Source organism: Euphorbia lathyris, chromosome 3 (assembly GCF_963576675.1).
Source record: "Euphorbia lathyris chromosome 3, ddEupLath1.1, whole genome shotgun sequence".
NCBI lineage: Eukaryota > Viridiplantae > Streptophyta > Magnoliopsida > Malpighiales > Euphorbiaceae > Euphorbia > Euphorbia lathyris.
The window spans coordinates 99,875,906-99,894,654 of NC_088912.1; the positions used below are offsets into that span (position 1 = coordinate 99,875,906).

The 18,749-nt window shown below is 37.7% G+C and overlaps 1 non-coding gene across 1 annotated transcript; it reads right to left on the bottom strand.

The window, feature by feature from the left end:
• Positions 1-9,229: 9,229 nt before the first annotated feature.
• LOC136225074 (small nucleolar RNA R71) lies at positions 9,230-9,336 on the bottom strand. The gene has a single exon (XR_010686811.1). It is a non-coding gene; the product is annotated as a small nucleolar RNA R71 (small nucleolar RNA).
• Between the last annotated feature and the right edge of the window lie 9,413 nt (positions 9,337-18,749).

Here is an 18,749-nt window from a genome sequence, read left to right on the forward strand (position 1 = left end):
AAAATTATATTAGTTATGTATACATGTAGTTTTGGGGATATTTGAGCTATATTAGTTATTATTAAATAAAACTATTTTGGTGATAAATGTTATTTTCTTATTTATGAGTTTTATTTACTAACTTCACATGTTTAAAGTATAAATGTATTATATTTAGTATTTTCATATAGGTATTATATAGTATATTTTCATTAACTTTTATTTCATGTTTCCTCTTTGGATTAAAATGTATATATATATATATATATATATATATATATATATATATATATATATACTTATATTATTTCCTTTATTCTTTTGGGCCATTTAGGGGTCCATGTTTCAAATGGGCTTCATTTGGGAGTGAATTTTTGGTTTAAATATGTTTATTATTGTAATTATGACAAGTAGTGGATCCATTAAAGAAAAAAAGGGAAAATAAATCACAAAAAGAGTTTTCAATTTAATTATTTAAACTAATGAATTTCTAGAAGTTTCTAATATAAATAAATGGAGTTTTCTTGACATTTCAAATCGTTTCTCAAAACACCATGTTTTAAAACCTTAGTCCGTTCCAACGACGGATTAAGCGAACAGTGTAATTAAAATTGTTTTCTTTGTGCATAATAGAGTTTTGAATCGTTTTCTTAAAGGATTTGTACAAAATAAAATTGACTTGTATGTTTAACCACGTTTTCTTATTAAAGGTTTTTATCTCAACGTTTTCAAACACTCGAGTCGTTCCAACGACGATTCGAGTGAACTTCATCACACAGGGTTTTAAAAGCGCACCTAAATCGTTCCAACGGCGATTAAGGTGCGAACCATGTAAATAAACTCGTTTTTGGGGGAAATAAATTAGTGTAGAATTAACTCGCAACACGACATGTAAATCACGTTGTAAATAAATCACTTCTTCCTTCCTCCCCTCTCTTTTATATTGAACTGATGTAAATTTGTGATTCTTTACTAAAATGGCTTTTCAATAATATATGCTCAAAACGGTTTCCAAAATAAGAAAGAAAAGGTTTCAAATGAATTTTAAACTTAAAGAAGTGTACGATTAGTCCGTTATCGCCTAACATGCTGAGTAGGAGGCCGGTGGTTCATAACCGGGCGATGTCGGGGTGCCTAGTAGCCTTTCTCCGAAAAGGAGCTAGCCTTCTCGGCTCGTACCTAAGTTTCCCGAACCCACACCGGTCTCCCGCAAGGGATCGGTGTTCATTTTCCCATTCGTGGGTGGCGACTCTTCCATAGCTCCGAGCTCCGGTCCTGCCGAGCAGCTTGATTCCACGATTGGTTGCTTTCGGCGCCAATCACCGCTTACGTCGCCATGAGGTTGTCCACCCCCCGGTCCGCCCGGGAGATTAGGCCACGGCACCTCGTCTAACAAGTGGTGACTCTGCTGGGGAAGCGAGAAATTTGATTCCGGAAGGCGTGTATTAAGCCCTTAACGGGGACGGATCATATTACTTCTTTTCGTATGCATTCATGTGCATTATTGCAAACCTTTTGGGTAATTTCCGCGAAACCTCTAGCGAGAGTCCATTCGTCGCTCGAAAGAGGCTAGTGTAAGTTCCCCTTTACAGTAAGGCGCCAAAAGGTCCCGATCCATTCGTTAGGGGCGAATTTGTGCGGTCTTGTGAGGTCCCGCGCTCAGCCGTGTCAGCATATAGTAGCCTTAGAAGTTTCCATAGGATTACCCGTTACTATTTTTGATGTGATAAATGAATCGGTTTGTGTTTTCAAATCGCCATGATACGTGTTTAAATCCTAAAGTATGTAAAGAAAATGAAACAATACGTTAATATATACTCGTGAATCGACGTACTAATTACCTTAAAACATCGAAACGAGTTTAACTAAAGACGACTTAGTCATCTCATATGAATGAACATGTGCGGCCCGCCTTGTCCCTTTCGGTGTCCCGACGAAGGCACATGTTCAGGAAATACGTTATGACGTAAGCACGTATTAGTATGAATTGGTTTGGTGTGAAGGATAGTTACATTTCGATACAAAAGGCTATATTAACAGTAGACGTTATTCACATTCTTTAAATAAATTAGGATAGAATGGGATCATAACGAAACGAAAACAAAGAACATTTCTGTTTCGACCGACCCTGGTATAACGCGAAAAGTTTCGCACAAGTAGCCCGTCCCTGCCGAATAAAAGACGAGCTTTTACGTTATGCCTTGTGTCATTCTTAAGAGAAATGGACGTGTCCACTGAAGTGACTAAGAAAAGAAAAGCGAAAAATGAACTAAACGACCAAAATCATTCCGAACCTACGATATGTATCAATCCCGAGAGTAGTTAAAGAAAATAAACCAATACCGTTGAATACGTGCCTCGAACGAGTGTATACCCCGTTTAAAATCTCGAAGCCGAATTAAGCCAAACCATATAATTGCGCCATATGGACGAGACTGCGGGTTTTGACTAACGACTCGATTATTTCGACCGTTACTAAAACTGCAAGAAATATGGCCCGATGTACGTGTTTGCTTAATTCGCGCCCAAATGAAAAAGAATGGTAGAATCCTTGCTTCGAACAAACACGCGATTCAATGAAACGTTGATTTTCTATAACCACACTAAGATGATATATCCCGTGGATGGGGAAGAACAACAAGTTGTAATTAGCCGAAAGATTATCGTGCGCTCAAAATAAGACTCGCTGTCTTTTCACGTAGCAAAATGAGCAAACGAATCCTCGACGCTAAGAACAAACACGTTACACGATGAGTCCGTTCCCTAAAATAAAATCCAAAAGTGATTTCATCACTAAATAAATGCATGGTTACGTCTCTCAATAGATCCAAAAGATCCCGTTGTAATCCAAAAATCGAGACACGAATCCACGTGAATAAAAGGGAACGAGTCATGGACGATAACGAACGATTGGACTAGAAGAATAACTCGTACCACGTCTAAAAACTGAGATGCGCTCAAAGGGAGTCAAAACCCGAATTAATGCGTCTCGCGAAAGGACAAAAGACGAGTTATTCCGAAAGGACAATCCAACTTGGTCGATTTCTTAGTCACTGAATGCTGATACGTCAAAACGAACCGTATTGTCTGATTGATGATTTACTTTTCCGCAATAATCGACGGCATCACGCGTCCCCTGGACCGCAATGTGAGCCCAAAACCAAAATCCTAGGAAAGAGACCTGGACCAACGAGTGTGTGGAGGAATAAGGGTGGAAGAGAGATGTTGTGATACGTGTAATTAGACTAACGTTTGTTCTTCTTATCTTATATATCCGTAAATAAATAAACGCACACACCACGAATCATGCATATAAAATCATGCATACATACTAATGGATACCGTTCGCGCAGACGTCATCATTAAGCGGTTGTGGTTTCGCGAGAGTAACCGGCTTGTCAGACAGTTTGATCAGCTACGAGTAGACAGTTCCGAATCAGTAGTTGTGGCTTTTGAATCATCTTCGTCTGGGTATACTCAGTCCTCCGTCAGTATGTCTGCAACCGACGAAAAAGTGGCTGAATTGGAAAACTCTGTGAACAATATCAATGATCAGCTGGCAGCAATCTTGGCCCAGCTGGCTGAGCTAGCGCTGAAGGACAACAAGAGTGGTAGTAAGCGTGCTGAGAATGAGGTGAACGATGGCCCTCGCTTTGGGAATGAGGAGGATTATCAGGATTATATCCGAAAACAGATGGAAAAAGAGAAAGCTAAGGAAGAGGAGTGGAAGAAACACATCACGCAGGAGGTGCAGGACTTGCGCCGGGGAAGTTCTGGAAGTCAGGACTTTTATAACTTGAAGAATTGTTTATCGGCAACAGCTTTGCCTTTGAAATTTCGGCTTCCTGACATGAAAAAGTTCGATGGAACTGGAGATCCCACCGCTCATATGAATCAGTATGTTGCTGTGATGAAGCACACGATCCTGACTGAGGATCAGGTCCTAGGGCTGTTTAACACTTATCTAGAGGGGGCTGCCCTCACATGGTTTCATGCATTGCCAATGGTAACAAAGAGGGATTGGAAAGAATTAGCGAAGTCATTCATCGCTCAGTATAGCTTTAACACCATGCTTGAGGTCACTTTGAAAGAGTTAGAGAGCACTAAGCAACAGGCTGGGGAATCCTTTTCCGATTTTGTGAAAAGATGGAGGGCTAAGGCCGCAGTGATGAAACAGAAGCCGCTCGAGCAGGATCAGATCCGAATGGTGATTGGCAACACGTTGCCGTATATTAAGAATGAGTTGCGGTATATGCCGTTTACCGATTTCAATCAGATGTATAGTTGTGCCTTGACCGTCGAGGGGGATGGGGAGCCAAAGAAAGCTTATACCAAGTGGACGAAGTCTGGATATAATGCCGGAGGGCCCAGTGCAAGTACGGAATCCGCAGCAGTGAAAGTGCTTGATCTTAATGCTATTGAAAAGAGGCGGTTCGCCAAGTTCGATCAGACCTACGCAAAAGTTTTTGAGCGTCTGCAGAAAAAGGGATTGTTGAAGGCCCTTACCCCATATAACAAAGCTCCACCTACTCCGCAGATACAGGCTAGAGGGTATTGTGAGTTGCACAACAGTTATGGACATACAATTGAGAATTGCGAGAGGCTGAAACACGAAATCCAAGATTTAATCGAGGAGAAGAAGATAGCTGATCCTTCGTCGGTGAACCCTTCCGTTAGGCGTAATCCATTGCCTAATCATAGGGTGAGCATGATCGGAGTTGGTCTGACAGAGGGTGTAGTGATGGAATCCCTCGAGGAGAATGTAGAGGAGTTGTTGGACTCCGACGAAAGGAGCAATGTGGGAAGTGGTCTATATGTGTCCTTCCTCGGTGAAGAACAAGAGGATGAACCGATGGGAGAGCGATCAGATGGTGGAGCACCGTATGATGAGGATAGTGCTGAAGAGACCGGAGAAGGGTCGTCTCGGACTATTGTGCCGGATTTGGGTCTATTTAGTGGAGGAAGAAATCCCGAGGTACACTTGCGTGAATATATGCACGACATGTTTATTAAATCGTTCGGAGTGGATGAGATTGCCCGGTGGTTGATGCGGATTTCGTGAAGAACCCGATCTGAGGGATAAGTGTACCCCGTCGTTATCAAGTAATAAATTTCTGGTTTAAGTCCAGGTTATCGTCCACAGGATTTATTTCTGCAAGTATCAAGCTACTCGATCTCGGATGTTATCTAGGCTTAGGGGGTTTTGAGTTTGGTTTGTTAAATTAATCTACTCCTAAGTTGAAATATGCTAATCCTAGTTAAGTTATCTAATTCTAGCTAAGTTATCTAACCCTAACTAAGTTACTCTACCCCTAATTGATCTTTCATTAATGAAACTATTCGAAGGAACATGGTATGAACGATAATAATAAGTTAGATTATCAAGTCTATTGAGTAAAGACCTAATCCAAGTCACTTGTATTCAAGGCGATTAACCCTACTTACCCTCCTGAGGTTCCTAGCGCGTGATTCCCTAAGGCCGAAACTAGGTCTAAGGCTCAGTAAATTGGCGCTTAATCAACTAAGAGGTTGTCAATCTCCTAGGCTCTGACTAGGTCAGATTCAGCTCGCAATATGTGCCTACTAGATTTTGGGGCTTTTGAATGAGTTAAACCAATTGAATAAAGCGTAAGACAAGAATTAGACAATAAACATAGAACAAAACAAGAGCTAAATTATTATTAAAGGTGAAGGTAATTGTCACAAGATACAATAAGACAAGTTCGGCAACTGTATCAAAGAGTACAAACATAGAAAGATGAAAGAAGATACAAAAATCCCTTTCAGGGAACCTGTTTACTCTGCAGCCGGCGACTTGATCTTAAGGACGAACCTTAGTAATTCCTCGGTAGAAAGCTTTGAAGGAGCTTCAATGGAGTTTGAGGAAGATGGAGAAGATGGAGAGAAATTACAAGGGGAAAGCTAAAACAATTTACAAAAACGAAAGATATTGAATTACAATTGAAAAACCCTATTTATAGTCGCGTCTCGGGTCTCGTTTTGACCTATTTTCGTGTCCTAGTTGGTGTAGAAAGACGTGGGGCCGAACGTGGCTTCGTGGGGGGCGGAATTCGTCTTTTTGACCAATTCCCGAAAGTTTGCTCGCCGAGCAGGCCCCTGCTCGCCGAGCAGGCGCCTGGTGGCCTGCTCGGCGAGCAGGCCTCTGGCAGCCTGCTCGGTGAGCAGGCCCCCAGAGGCCTGCTCGGCGAGCAAAAATGGCCCGGGGGGCCCTGCTCGCCGAGCGTTTTCGCTCGAAGTCCGCTCGATCCAAGCTCGATGAATCCCGTGACCTTTTTCGTCCGACTTCACACCTGCACACGCATAAAAACTCCGGAAAACATTAGTCCAAAAGCCAAATTGGTCCGTCAATTGCTTATTTTGAGCAAACGCTTCGTTTGGTGCGACTTTTGACGGACCAATTAGCTTCAAAAGATAACGGAATTCTAATACGCATGCTATTTAGGCCGTATTTGCCTAAATTGATTACAAAACGAGCCTAAACGATGAAAAGTAAATAGAATGTTCTGAATTCCTAACTAACTCACACAAAAGCATTTAAATGCGAGAATTGCTCGCATATTAGCCAAATAACCCTAAAAACCGTCCCAAAACCGTGCCCAAAGATAGGGGTTTTTGACCCCTATCAGTGGTTCCACCATTCGCTGGTAGGCGAGCCTTTGGAATGGTTCCACTCATTGCCCGACTCTTGCAAGCATGATTGGGATCGGTTGTCGGATTTGTTTTTAGCAAAGTACCAAAGAGCTGAAGACAGAACTGCAGAGCGCTTTGCAATGCAGATTGGACCTATCAAGCGTCCGTTACCGAGGGTTAGCAAGTATAACGGCAATAAGGACCCTATGGAGCACCTTCACTTCTACTTGTCGGCCATGGCGCCCTTGGGTTTTAAAGAAGAAGAGATCACTAGCTTGTTTTGTAATTCGTTGATGGGTGAACCGTTAATGTGGTACATGTCATTGCCGATGTATTGTTAAGCCCAAAATATACCTAAAATATCATTAATATTTACATCATTTTTATTACAAATCTGTGTTGTTTATATCTGTTTAGATTACTTTTACTCTCAAATATCTTTCTTTCTTGCAAGGTACCTAAATATTTGGTAAAATCCAAATAGGAACGAAAAAGGATAAAAAACAGAAGAAAAACCCTACAAAAGGAGTCAAAGACGACGTAAATCGAAAGCACCAAGTCGAGGACACGAACGAAAGCAAAGAAGTGAGAAAACTCACCGTGCCGCGACAGTGAATATCCAACCCGCGGCCGCGACACGCGTGGTTTAGCCATTTCTCCCCTTCGTCCGTCGTTCAACTTAATGCTACGTCATTCGCGGCCGAGGATTCCTATCCTCGGTAAGTACAGAAATTCTGCCAAAAGCATTTTACACATGTTGAAATCCAAGAAATGCGCTCATTCAAGTGGATAAAGACGTCCTTTCACAACGGACACGACGCTTAACCAACAGATACATCACTTCAAACACAACCCTTCAACATCTATAAATAAAGAGTTGATGTTGAGGAGAGATATATGAAATGTTATAATATAGATATAGAATCAGAGCGTAGAACTTATGTCTAAGTTCTAAGTAAAAACATTTCGAGAGTTAGAAATTAGATTCTGTACAAAACAAGATGAGGTACACATATTGTTTATAGTTTAATTACAACTCAGTAGCGTTTAGACATTGTTCCAGTTTTAGTTTGCATCATGGTAGTGGCCGACCGAATCCCTATTACGAAGTTACAGCTAGAAGATTGAGTAGAGTGTTCGCCCCTGAGCCTGACAACCTCTTAGGAAACCCAAGGAAAGGAACCGATCAAGCCGTTCACTTGCACGCCCTCGAAGAACTCGATGCTCCTTGTTCTTTGTAAACTTGTATCAATTTATATTTCATCTAATAAAGTCCGTTCTATTCGACAAATCGTTATGCAGCACTTATGGTAACCAATCCAATATAAGTGAGGCTGGTGTTTTCATTAATACGCAGTTGAATTCAAAATCATTACAAGGAAACTTTGTTGAACACTTAGGCAAATTATCATCTCGAAAGAGTTTTAATTTGAGTAAGGGCAACTATCCCGAAAGGGTTTTGTCGCGTTCAAAGCCAATTAATTAGAGGTTCCGTCATTTATTTCATCATCATAATTGATACAAAGTTTAAGTTGTTTTCTTTGCTTAATGCAAATGAATACATTCATTGTTTTTCTAAAAAGTTCTAAATGTTCCTGTTTTGTAAAATTCATCCTTAAATCAGAAGATCTTTCTAACAATCGATTTATTCTAAATATAAAATCTTATTCCAGCAATTTCAAGTATTCAAAGTTCACAAATTCAATTAAACAAATTTCCTAAATTCAATTAGACAAAATTCACTTTTCATTTACAATTAATAGTAAATCTAACAAGTTCGAAATTAACAGACTCAAAAATAAGTTTTTTCGTTAAAAAAACGTATCCCTGTGGGATCGATATTTTTATTACTACAAGCGAAACCGTGCACTTGCGGAAATCGCTCAACAAGTTTTTGGCGCCGTTGCCGGGGATACGCCAAAATTTTTGACAAAATTTTTATTTTTCGTATTTTATTTTCGAATCTAGGTTTACACATTATTTTTATACAATTTTTATATTTTATTTATTTTCAGTTTATATAACATATTTGTTTTCAATTTTGTTTTGAAGGTAGTTTGGCTCGTGTAACAATTTCAGGTTCATGCGCAGTTCGCGAAATTCGGGCACGCCACCAGACCCTTTTGATCCAGAAATTGAAAGAACACTTAAGAAAAACAAGAAAAACAACAAAAACAAAGACAAAACACCCTTGAAAACCAAAGTAGACCAGCCAGAAAATATGGCCGATCCACCGACACTTATGGATTATGCTAGGTCAGGAATGGCCGGTGTAACTAATAGTGTAGTTAGGCCCCGTATAAACGCAAATCAATTTGAAATTAAGCCTGCTTTGCTTAATATGTTGCAAAACAACGTAAAGTTTTATGGACTACCTAACGAAAACCCTAATGCACATTTGACAAATTTCTTAGAAATTTGTGACACTTTTAAAATTACTGATGTAACAGCTGAAGCAATCAAACTTCGCCTCTTTCCTTTCACTTTGAAGGATAAGGCAAAAATTTGGTTAACTTCTATGCCTGCTGCAACATTTGAAACTTGGGACCAATTAGCCCAAGCATTTTTACAAAAATATTTTCCCTTAGCAAAAACCGCAAGAGTCATCAAAGAGTTGACATCTTTTACCCAAAATGATAATGAAACTCTTTATGAAGCTTGGGAACGTTTTAAGGAACTTCAACGTTTATGCCCACACCACCAATTGCCAGATGCACTTTTAATGCAGACATTCTATAATGGATTAAATCCTACGACTAGAGGTTCATTAGATGCTATGTCTGGAGGGTTATTTATGAAGAAGACGTCCGCCCAAGCAAGAGAACTTTTGGAGGAAATGGCAATCAACAGCAGTATATGGCCCGCAGAGCGTGGACATATACCAACGGCGAAACCATCATCCTCAGGTACATCATCGGTTAAAGGTATAATGAATCTTGATTCCGTAGCAATGTTACAAGCCCAATTTTCTGCCTTATCGCACAAAATTGATAAGTTTATGGCACCATGCGATCCTAATGATCCAATCCAGAGAGACATTGATTGCGAAGGTATGAATGAGATAGAACAGGTAAATTTTGTCCAAGGACAAAACCAAACTACTAATCCTTATTCTAATACTTATAATCCTGGATGGAGAAATCATCCTAACTTTAACTGGAAAGATGGTAATAATAATAATAATGCAAATGCTAATCAATATCATGTAAATAATTATCAAAATCAAACAAGAGATACGATTAGCACTTTATCTTCAAAAATCGACAAATTTATAGATGCTATGAATGGAAAGGTAAGTAATCAAGATGATGGTTTTAAACGGATCGGAAATAAATTCGATCAGCTTATCAAAAATCAATCATCTAGCATCCATAATTTGGAGGTTCAAATTGGACAACTTGCTAAATCAATTCCATCCCGCAAAGAGGGGAGTCTTCCCAGCCAAACGGAAGAAACTCCGAAAGAGCATGTTAAGGCTATCACTCTTCGTTCGGGGAAAAACTATTTAGGTCCGGAAATGCCCGGAAATTCAACTTTACCTGGAAATGATTTACCAAAATCCAAAGAAGATGCGTTAAAACAAAAAGATACACCAATTGACTCTAGTACGAAACCTTTTGTACCAAAACCACCTTTTCCACACAGGGTCCGAAATAAGGACCATGATAAACAACTTTTATCATTTTTAGACAAACTTAAAAATTTGCATATAAATTTAACATTCATGGATGCAATTACGCAAATTCCTAACTATGGAAAATTCTTGAAAGATTTAATTTCAAAAAAGATTAGTTGGGAAGGAATTTCATCCATTTCTCTTTCTGAAGAATGTAGTTCGATAGTATCAAGCAAATTACTTACTAAACTCAAAGATCCCGGATGCTTTACCATTCCGTGTACATTGGGAAATATGGAATTCCCAAGTTGTCTTTGTGATTTAGGAGCTAGTATAAACTTGATGCCATTGTCTATTTTTGAGAAATTAGGTTTAGAAGAAGACATCAAGCGTACCAATATGGTTTTGCAATTAGCGGATCAATCCACTAAAAGACCATATGGTATAATTGAAGACGTTTTGGTGAAAGTTGACAAATTTATTTTTCCTACTGATTTTGTTATCTTAGATTTTGCTTATGATGTTAATTGTCCGCTGATCTTTGGTAGACCATTCATGAACACGGGACGTGCTCTAGTTGATGTGTCGGAAGGAAAAGTAGTTTTACGGATAGGTGACGATAAGATCGAGTTCGATATGAATCAAGCGATGAAATATCCTATGGAGGATTTCGCTTGTATGAAACTTGATTTAATTGAAGAATGTGTTAATGACATTGTTCAAAGAGAAGAAATAATAGAACCTATAATGGGTGAAGAATTAGAAGATAAGGACCCAGAGCCTTTGATTCGAGAAGATGGACCAGTTCCGCCTTCAGTAATAGTTCCACCTAAATTAGAACTTAAAGAATTACCAAACCATCTGAGATACACTTTCCTAGGCGGAAGTGATACTCTACCTATAATCATCTCTAACAAATTAACAGAAAATCAAGAAGAAAAATTGAAAGAAGTTGTTAGAAATAGAATAGGAAGTATGGGATGGAAAATTTCAGATTTAAAAGGAATTAATCCTAGTATTGTAATGCATAGGATTCACTTAGAAGAAGATAAGCCACCTAAAGCGGATAGACAAAGACGTTTAAATCCGAACATGAAAGAAGTAGTAAAAAATGAGATTACTAAACTTTTAGACAATGGAATCATTTATCCTATTTCGGATAGTGAATGGGTTAGTCCAATCCATTGTGTACCCAAAAAGGGAGGCATAACTGTAGTAAGGAATGATGAAGGTGAATTAATACCTACGCGAACCACCACCGGTTGGAGGGTTTGTATAGATTATAGGAACCTAAATAAGGCAACTAGGAAAGATCATTTTCCTCTACCTTTCATCGATCAAATGATCGAAAGGATAGCCGGTCATGCATTTTATTGTTTTCTTGATGGCTATTCCGGATTCTTTCAAATATATATTTACCCGGATGACCAAGATAAAACAACCTTCACATGTCCTTATGGAACATTTGCATATAGGAGAATGCCTTTTGGTCTATGTAATGCACCAGCAACTTTTCAACGTTGTATGCCTGCAATTTTTAATGATTTCATCGAAGATATCATGGAAGTATTTATGGATGATTTTTCAGTTTATGGAGATTCTTTTGATGCATGTTTAAAAAACTTAGATAAAGTTCTTTCTAGATGCGAAGAAACGAATTTAGTATTAAATTGGGAAAAATGTCATTTCATGGTTGACGAAGGAATTGTTTTAGGTCATAAAATATCTAAAAAAGGATTAGAAGTGGATAGAGCAAAAACTTCAGTAATAGAAAAATTACCCCCACCAACAACTGTCAAGGGAGTAAGATCATTTCTAGGACATGCAGGTTTTTACAGACGATTTATAAAAAACTTTTCTGTGATTTCCAAACCACTTACTAATTTGCTTATGAAGGATTCAACCTTCGATTTTAATGAAGATTGCATTAAAGCTTTCGAAACATTGAAAACAGCCTTAGTCAGTGCACCCATAATTGCTAAACCCGATTGGGATTTGCCTTTTGAAATCATGTGTGATGCAAGTGACCTAGCAGTAGGATGTGTTTTAGGTCAAAGAAAGGATAAAAAATTACATGTTATTTATTATGCAAGTCACACATTGTCCGGTGCACATTTAAATTACACAACAACAGAAAAAGAGATGTTAGCCGTAGTATTTGCATGTGATAAGTTTAGGTCATACTTGTTAGGATCTAAAGTTATTATCTATACAGATCACGCAGCTTTACGTTATCTGTTTGCTAAGAAAGATGCAAAACCGCGTCTGATTAGATGGGTTTTGTTGTTACAAGAATTTGATATAGAAATTAAAGACAAAAAGGGAGTAGAAAACCTTGTCGCCGATCATCTATCAAGACTAGAAGATGAAAACGGTCCTATAGGTGAAACTGTCGGTATACGAGATGATTTCCCCGATGAACATCTCTATCAAGTAGAAAGTATCATGTCACCGTGGTATGCAGATTTTGCTAATTATCTTGCAACCGATATTGTTCCGGAAGGATTATCTTCCCAACAGAGGAAGAAATTTTTCTTCGATATTAAACAGTATTTTTGGGAAGATCCCTTTTTATTCAAATCATGTGGTGACGGGATAATTAGGAGATGTGTTGGAGAAAATGAATATGAATCTATAATAACGGAATGTCATTCCAGCTCATATGGAGGACATAATGGAGTTAATAAAACGGTAGCTAAAATATTGGAATGTGGTTTCTTTTGGCCTACAATGTTTAAAGACGTTGGTTCATTTATTACTCATTGTGATAAATGCCAAAGAACGGGAAATTTAGGAAGGAAAGATGAGATGCCCCTCAAAAACGTGTTGGAAGTTGAAATCTTCGACATATGGAGAATTGATTTCATAGGAACTTTTCCGCCTTCCAATGGTAAAACCTACATATTAGTAGCCGTTGATTATGTTTCGAAGTAGGTTGAAGCAATTGCAACCCCTACGAATGATTCTAAAGTAGTTGTTAATTTTCTTGACGATATATTTTGTAGATTCGGTTGCCCTAGATTCGTTGTTAGTGATGGCGGTACCCATTTCATAAATCGAAATTTTGATATGCTTATGAAAAAATATGGAGTACGCCACCGCGTGTCAACGCCATACCATCCTCGGTCGAATGGTCAGGCGGAGATCTCAAATAGAGAACTCAAATGGATTCTAGAGAAAACTGTTTCGTCATCAAGAAAAGATTGGTCGCAAAAACTCAATAATGCGCTATGGGCATACCGTACTACATATAAGTCACCAATAGGAATGACTCCATATCGTTTAGTGTATGGCAAAGCATGTCATTTACCAGTTGAATTAGAACATAAAGCCTATTGGGCTATTAAAAAACTTAATTTTGATTTACAACAAGCAGGAAAGAAACGTTTACTCAATTTAAATGAGTTAGATGAGTTACGTCATCTATCGTATGAGAATGCAAGGATTTATAAAGAAAAAGTGAAAAAATGGCACGATGCCAAGATCAAAGTCAAACACTTTAATGTTGGAGATAAGGTGCTGTTATTTAATTCACGGCTTCGTATATTTCCAGGAAAACTTAAGTCCATATGGTCAGGACCGTATTTAGTCGTCAAAACATTCGACTATGGTTCTTTGGAACTTGAGGAAACCAACGGCAATCGTTTCAAAGTTAATGGTAATCGATGTAAAATCTATTACGAAAATATTTCCGAAATAGGAACTAATTTCGTAACAAGATTTCCTGACATATAAATCATTTCGTTTTTGTAATAGTTAGTTTTTATTATTTTTATTTTTATTTTGTTTTGTTTTAGATTATATCATTTTATATTAGAATTTTAGATATATAACAAATATATTCAAGTCATGATTTTAATTAATTTTTAGGAATTTAATGTGAATTAGAAAAAATTTTGTGATTCTCAGTTGAGAATTTGAAATTCTCAGTTGAGAATTCATATATTTAGAATTCCTAAGAGATAAGAAATTTTCTGAACTTATAGAGAATTTAAAATTCTCAGTTGAGAATTTGGGTATGACTAGTAGCTAGGAAAATTTCTGGACTTATAGAGGATTTGGGATTCTCAGTTGAGAATTCTGACTTCAATAGGTTTCAAATTGACAGGAAAATTTCTGAACTTACCGAGGATGAGGATTCTCGGTAGAGGATCAGAAATTTGGGGTTTTGACAACTGATTTCCGCAAGGAAATCATCGTGTCGTGACCGCGGGTCTACATCCGCGGTCGCGACACGAGGAATTTGTGCAGAAATTCACCCTTGTTCTTCAACTTTTCAGCAGACACAACTTTTCGGAAACGAATAATTGTGTTTCTTCATTTTTAAAAGGTCTGTTTCATGCCTTTTCACTCCAAAACAACACCTCTTTTCATCCTAGGATCTTATAAATAGGTTCTAGAGGTTCAGTTTTCTGTCACATTCTTTTCATCTCTATCAGAACAATTCTCTGATTTTCTTACCATTCAACAACCCAGAAATTAAGTTCAGAACCTTTCTTCCTTACTCATTCCAAACACCATGACTTCCACAAACACTCATCCTAAGAAAGTTGTTGCTTCATCCAATAAACGTGTTGATATATCAGAGCGTTATGGATGTAACTTTCCTATCTTCAATCATGATGAGGGAAGGCGCTTCTTGAGGCTTCGATACACATTCTTTGTCGGAATGCTATACATGGATGACTTTCTTAATGATCAGTTGGGAATTAAAGAAGATATGAGTCGCTACATGGAACGATTAGGATGGACCAGATTTGTTGATATGAAGTTTCCTATAATTGGAGACTGGATATTAGAGTTCTTCTGTACGGTTCGTTTTGTTAACAAGCGTCGGGTGCGTCTTAGTTTTCGTCGGGATGGCAAAACTTTCACTTTTGGATATCCTGAATTGCATGCTTGGTTTGGTTTTCCCTTGAAGGATACTACCAAACGTCATCATGGAAGAGATATGACATCCACTGATATTTGGCGAATGCTCACCGACATCTGGCCTTTCAACCCAAAACTTGCCTATAATAAGTCTTTTTACTCCAACTCTATGCTATATTTGCATAAGTTTCTGAGTCACAGCCTGTTCGGTCGCACGTTCAGTAGTGTCGTCCAAGAATCTGATCTTTATGTCCTTGGCGATATATTTCAAGGCAACGTGGTTGATTCTTCAAAAATTTTGATGGAGGGTCTTGTTGCCGCATCTAGATCCAAGGCTAAGAAGGTTGGGTTCGGGAATATTATCTGTGGAATAATACTAGGGACCAAGGGAAGTATTTCTGTTCCTTGGAGTGATGCTGAATCTTTCCCGACACTAGACTATGAATTTTTAGAATATGAAGGTCTAGTGAAACGAGTTTTTCGATCAGGCCCAAATTTCCTTTCTGCACCAGAACGTCAAGCCTTCGTGCAGATGAAAATAGACCGCTATAGGGCTAAGAAAATCCCGATTGAAAGGGACGAATTTTTAGCATAGCTTTTGTTTATTTTGTTTGTAAATATGTTGTACATATTTCTATTTCAATAAAACTTTCTCTTTTGCATTATTTCCTGTTTTTGATTATATGGTTACATTTAATTTCATAATTCTACACTAATGCACCTATTAAATGCAAACTTAATCCATTCATTACTAATTAAATGTTAATAACTAAGTTCAAATTCCTTAAATTAAGATTCATTTAACTTACATTAATAAATGAACATAATTGCTTCAATTAATTTGAGTTCCAAACCTTTCCTATTCTTAATTCAACATTCATTAATTAAAGCATTTTCAATTATTTTTCCCATTAATAAGGATAAACCTTTGGTTTTCCTTATCATTTAATGTTTTACATTTATGTTTTTAAGTACAGATAAAATTTTCAAGGAGTTCAGGATAGGATTTATCAAGAAATTGCACGAAATGAAGTTAATATGCAGAATTTGGGTAGCCACGAGGTGATCCGCGGCCGAGAATTAATGAATTCTCGGTAACTTCAGCAATTTCCTTCAAAAATTCAAAGAACAATTCGCTGCCAGACGTGATCCGCGGCCGAGAATTAGTGAATTCTTGGTAACTTCAGCAAAAATCCTTCCAAAATACAAAGAAAAAATTGGCTGAAACACGCGATTCGCGGCCGCGGATGCGCATCCTTGGTCGCGACACGCGTTGTTTATGCAACACCTAGTCCGGATTTTAGCCTATATTTTTCCAACTCTTCCTATTTAACCTCTACCTATTACTCTTCCTATTCAACTTCTACCTATTCCTCTTCCTATTCCTACTCTACCTATTAAACTTCCTACTCAACCCTATATATATACCTATTACTTACACAAACCTTACATCACCTCCAATTTTAACCAATCCCCTACTCTAACCTCTTCCCAATACCTTACTTTTACTCTTCCCAATTTCATCATTACCCTTTTCAGTCACCTAAACCTTTCAAATTCAAGTCTCCATACAAAACTTCTACTTCATCTTCAACCTCAAGCTTTTCTCTCTTTTTCATCTAAACCCTAAACACCATAACCATGCCTAGAGCAAAGCGTGTTGGACACAAGCCGGCTGTCACTGAGGCTAATCGCCTAAGGATTAGTTGCGGGGCTTATTTCGACATTCATTCTGAGGAAGAAGTTGGACGTTTCAAGCACTTTTCAAACCCCAATCGTAAGTTCGTGGACATGCAGTTTCTTGATTTTGATTCGGTAAGGAAGTTGAACTTCACTACACAAATTACTGCTTTTATTGAAACTTTGGGATGGGAAACTTTTGCTTCTATGCATTTTCCCCAAATTCAAGAGTATGTGGTTGAATTCTTGGTTACTTTAAAGATGAACAAAAGGAGGACAGAAATTTCCTTTAGGAATAATGGTATAACCTATACCGTAGATTATGAGGCTATGGGAAATATGTTTGGTTTCCCTACTAGTGATTTTTATGATAAGCCTCGGGATTTTGACAATAACTCTTTTTGGCAAACTCTTTCCGACCAAACTTCTTTTGACTCTAAAAACACTTCAAGAAAGTTGATTAAGGACAATTGTGTGTTCTTCTTTCACAAGTATTTGAGTTTTTCACTTTTTGGTCGTGTTGAGAGTTCGAAGATCCAAGTCCGGGATTTGTTTGTTTGGGATTGTTTGTTCAAGGGTTTAAGGGTTGATAGCATTGGAATGATTTTTGACAATTTGTATCGTGCTTCGAGGGCTCATACCACTCAAGTCCCTCTCGGTAATTTAATAACCGCTATTGTTTTGGGAGCACGGGATGAATTGGCAACTTTTGATATGTCCACCTACCATGGATATGTTCCGGTTTTGGACATTGCGGCTCTTGAGCGGGCTCATTTGTTGGTTTCTGCGGCTCCTCCCGTTTTTATTTCTTATGCTACCCGTATTGCACATCTTCGTGGCACTATGGGTGGAGGTGCTTCTAGTTCCCAAAATGTAGGTACCGAGGAAGGAGGTGCGGAGGAAGGAGCGGAAGATGCACCACAAGCCCAAGCAACTCGAGATAATGATCCGATGGATTTGAGGCGGATTTTGAACCAAATCAATCCCAATAATAGACAAATGAATTTGAGAATTGATGATTTGGTGGAGAACAACATGGTGATGAACGACAACCTCAATACTTTGAGGCGCGAGCATAGATCGACTCGGCATCGGATGCTTTCTTTTTTCCGTCGCCGAAATGTGGAAACTTCACCAACACCTCCGGATTCCCCACCGCATGCTTAGGTTTTATCTTTTATTTTTATCTTATCTTGTTTTAATTTCAAATTCGTACATTTTTATTTTCTTATGTTTCGTACAATTTCAGTTTTAATTTACTTTTATGATGAATGTTTTCTTTGCTATATCTTTCATTTCTTTCCGTTTGTTTTATCTTTATTGTTTTATCTCCATTTTTGCACCAATGAGGACATGGTCCAATTTAAGTGTGGGAGGAGATATATACATATATCATTTTTATACAAACGAATGAATGAATGAATGTATGCAAATGAATGAATGAATCTATGCAACACACACTTGTTTTCAAAAATACAAATGCAACGTATATTGCAACACTTTTAAATATATTGCAACAAATGGAAAAACTTAACATTTTTATGAAATATCATTTTTACATTTATAAATTAATCATAAGTTAAATTTCTTTTATGATTATTTTTAGGTTATCATTATCGATAGAAATAATATTTCTATACGGGTAATATTTTTCAAAATTTTTCACAAATCTTCGACACGATTTTAAGTAAAAATTGTCTCGAGTAAATGTATTTAAGTAAAAAATTCTTTATTTTCAATCTCTATTTCATATCATGAAATTCATGATACAATAAATCTTATTTTAAATTTTTAATTAGGTTTATAGGTATTAAATTGAACTAACAATTTTTAGCTCGGTTTTGATTTTGTCTTACATTAACACCAATTGAAGTTTTTAAGGAAACTATAGCCATAATACATGTTGAATTTTAAGTCAATATAGGATGAATGTGCTAATTTTCTTTTTCCC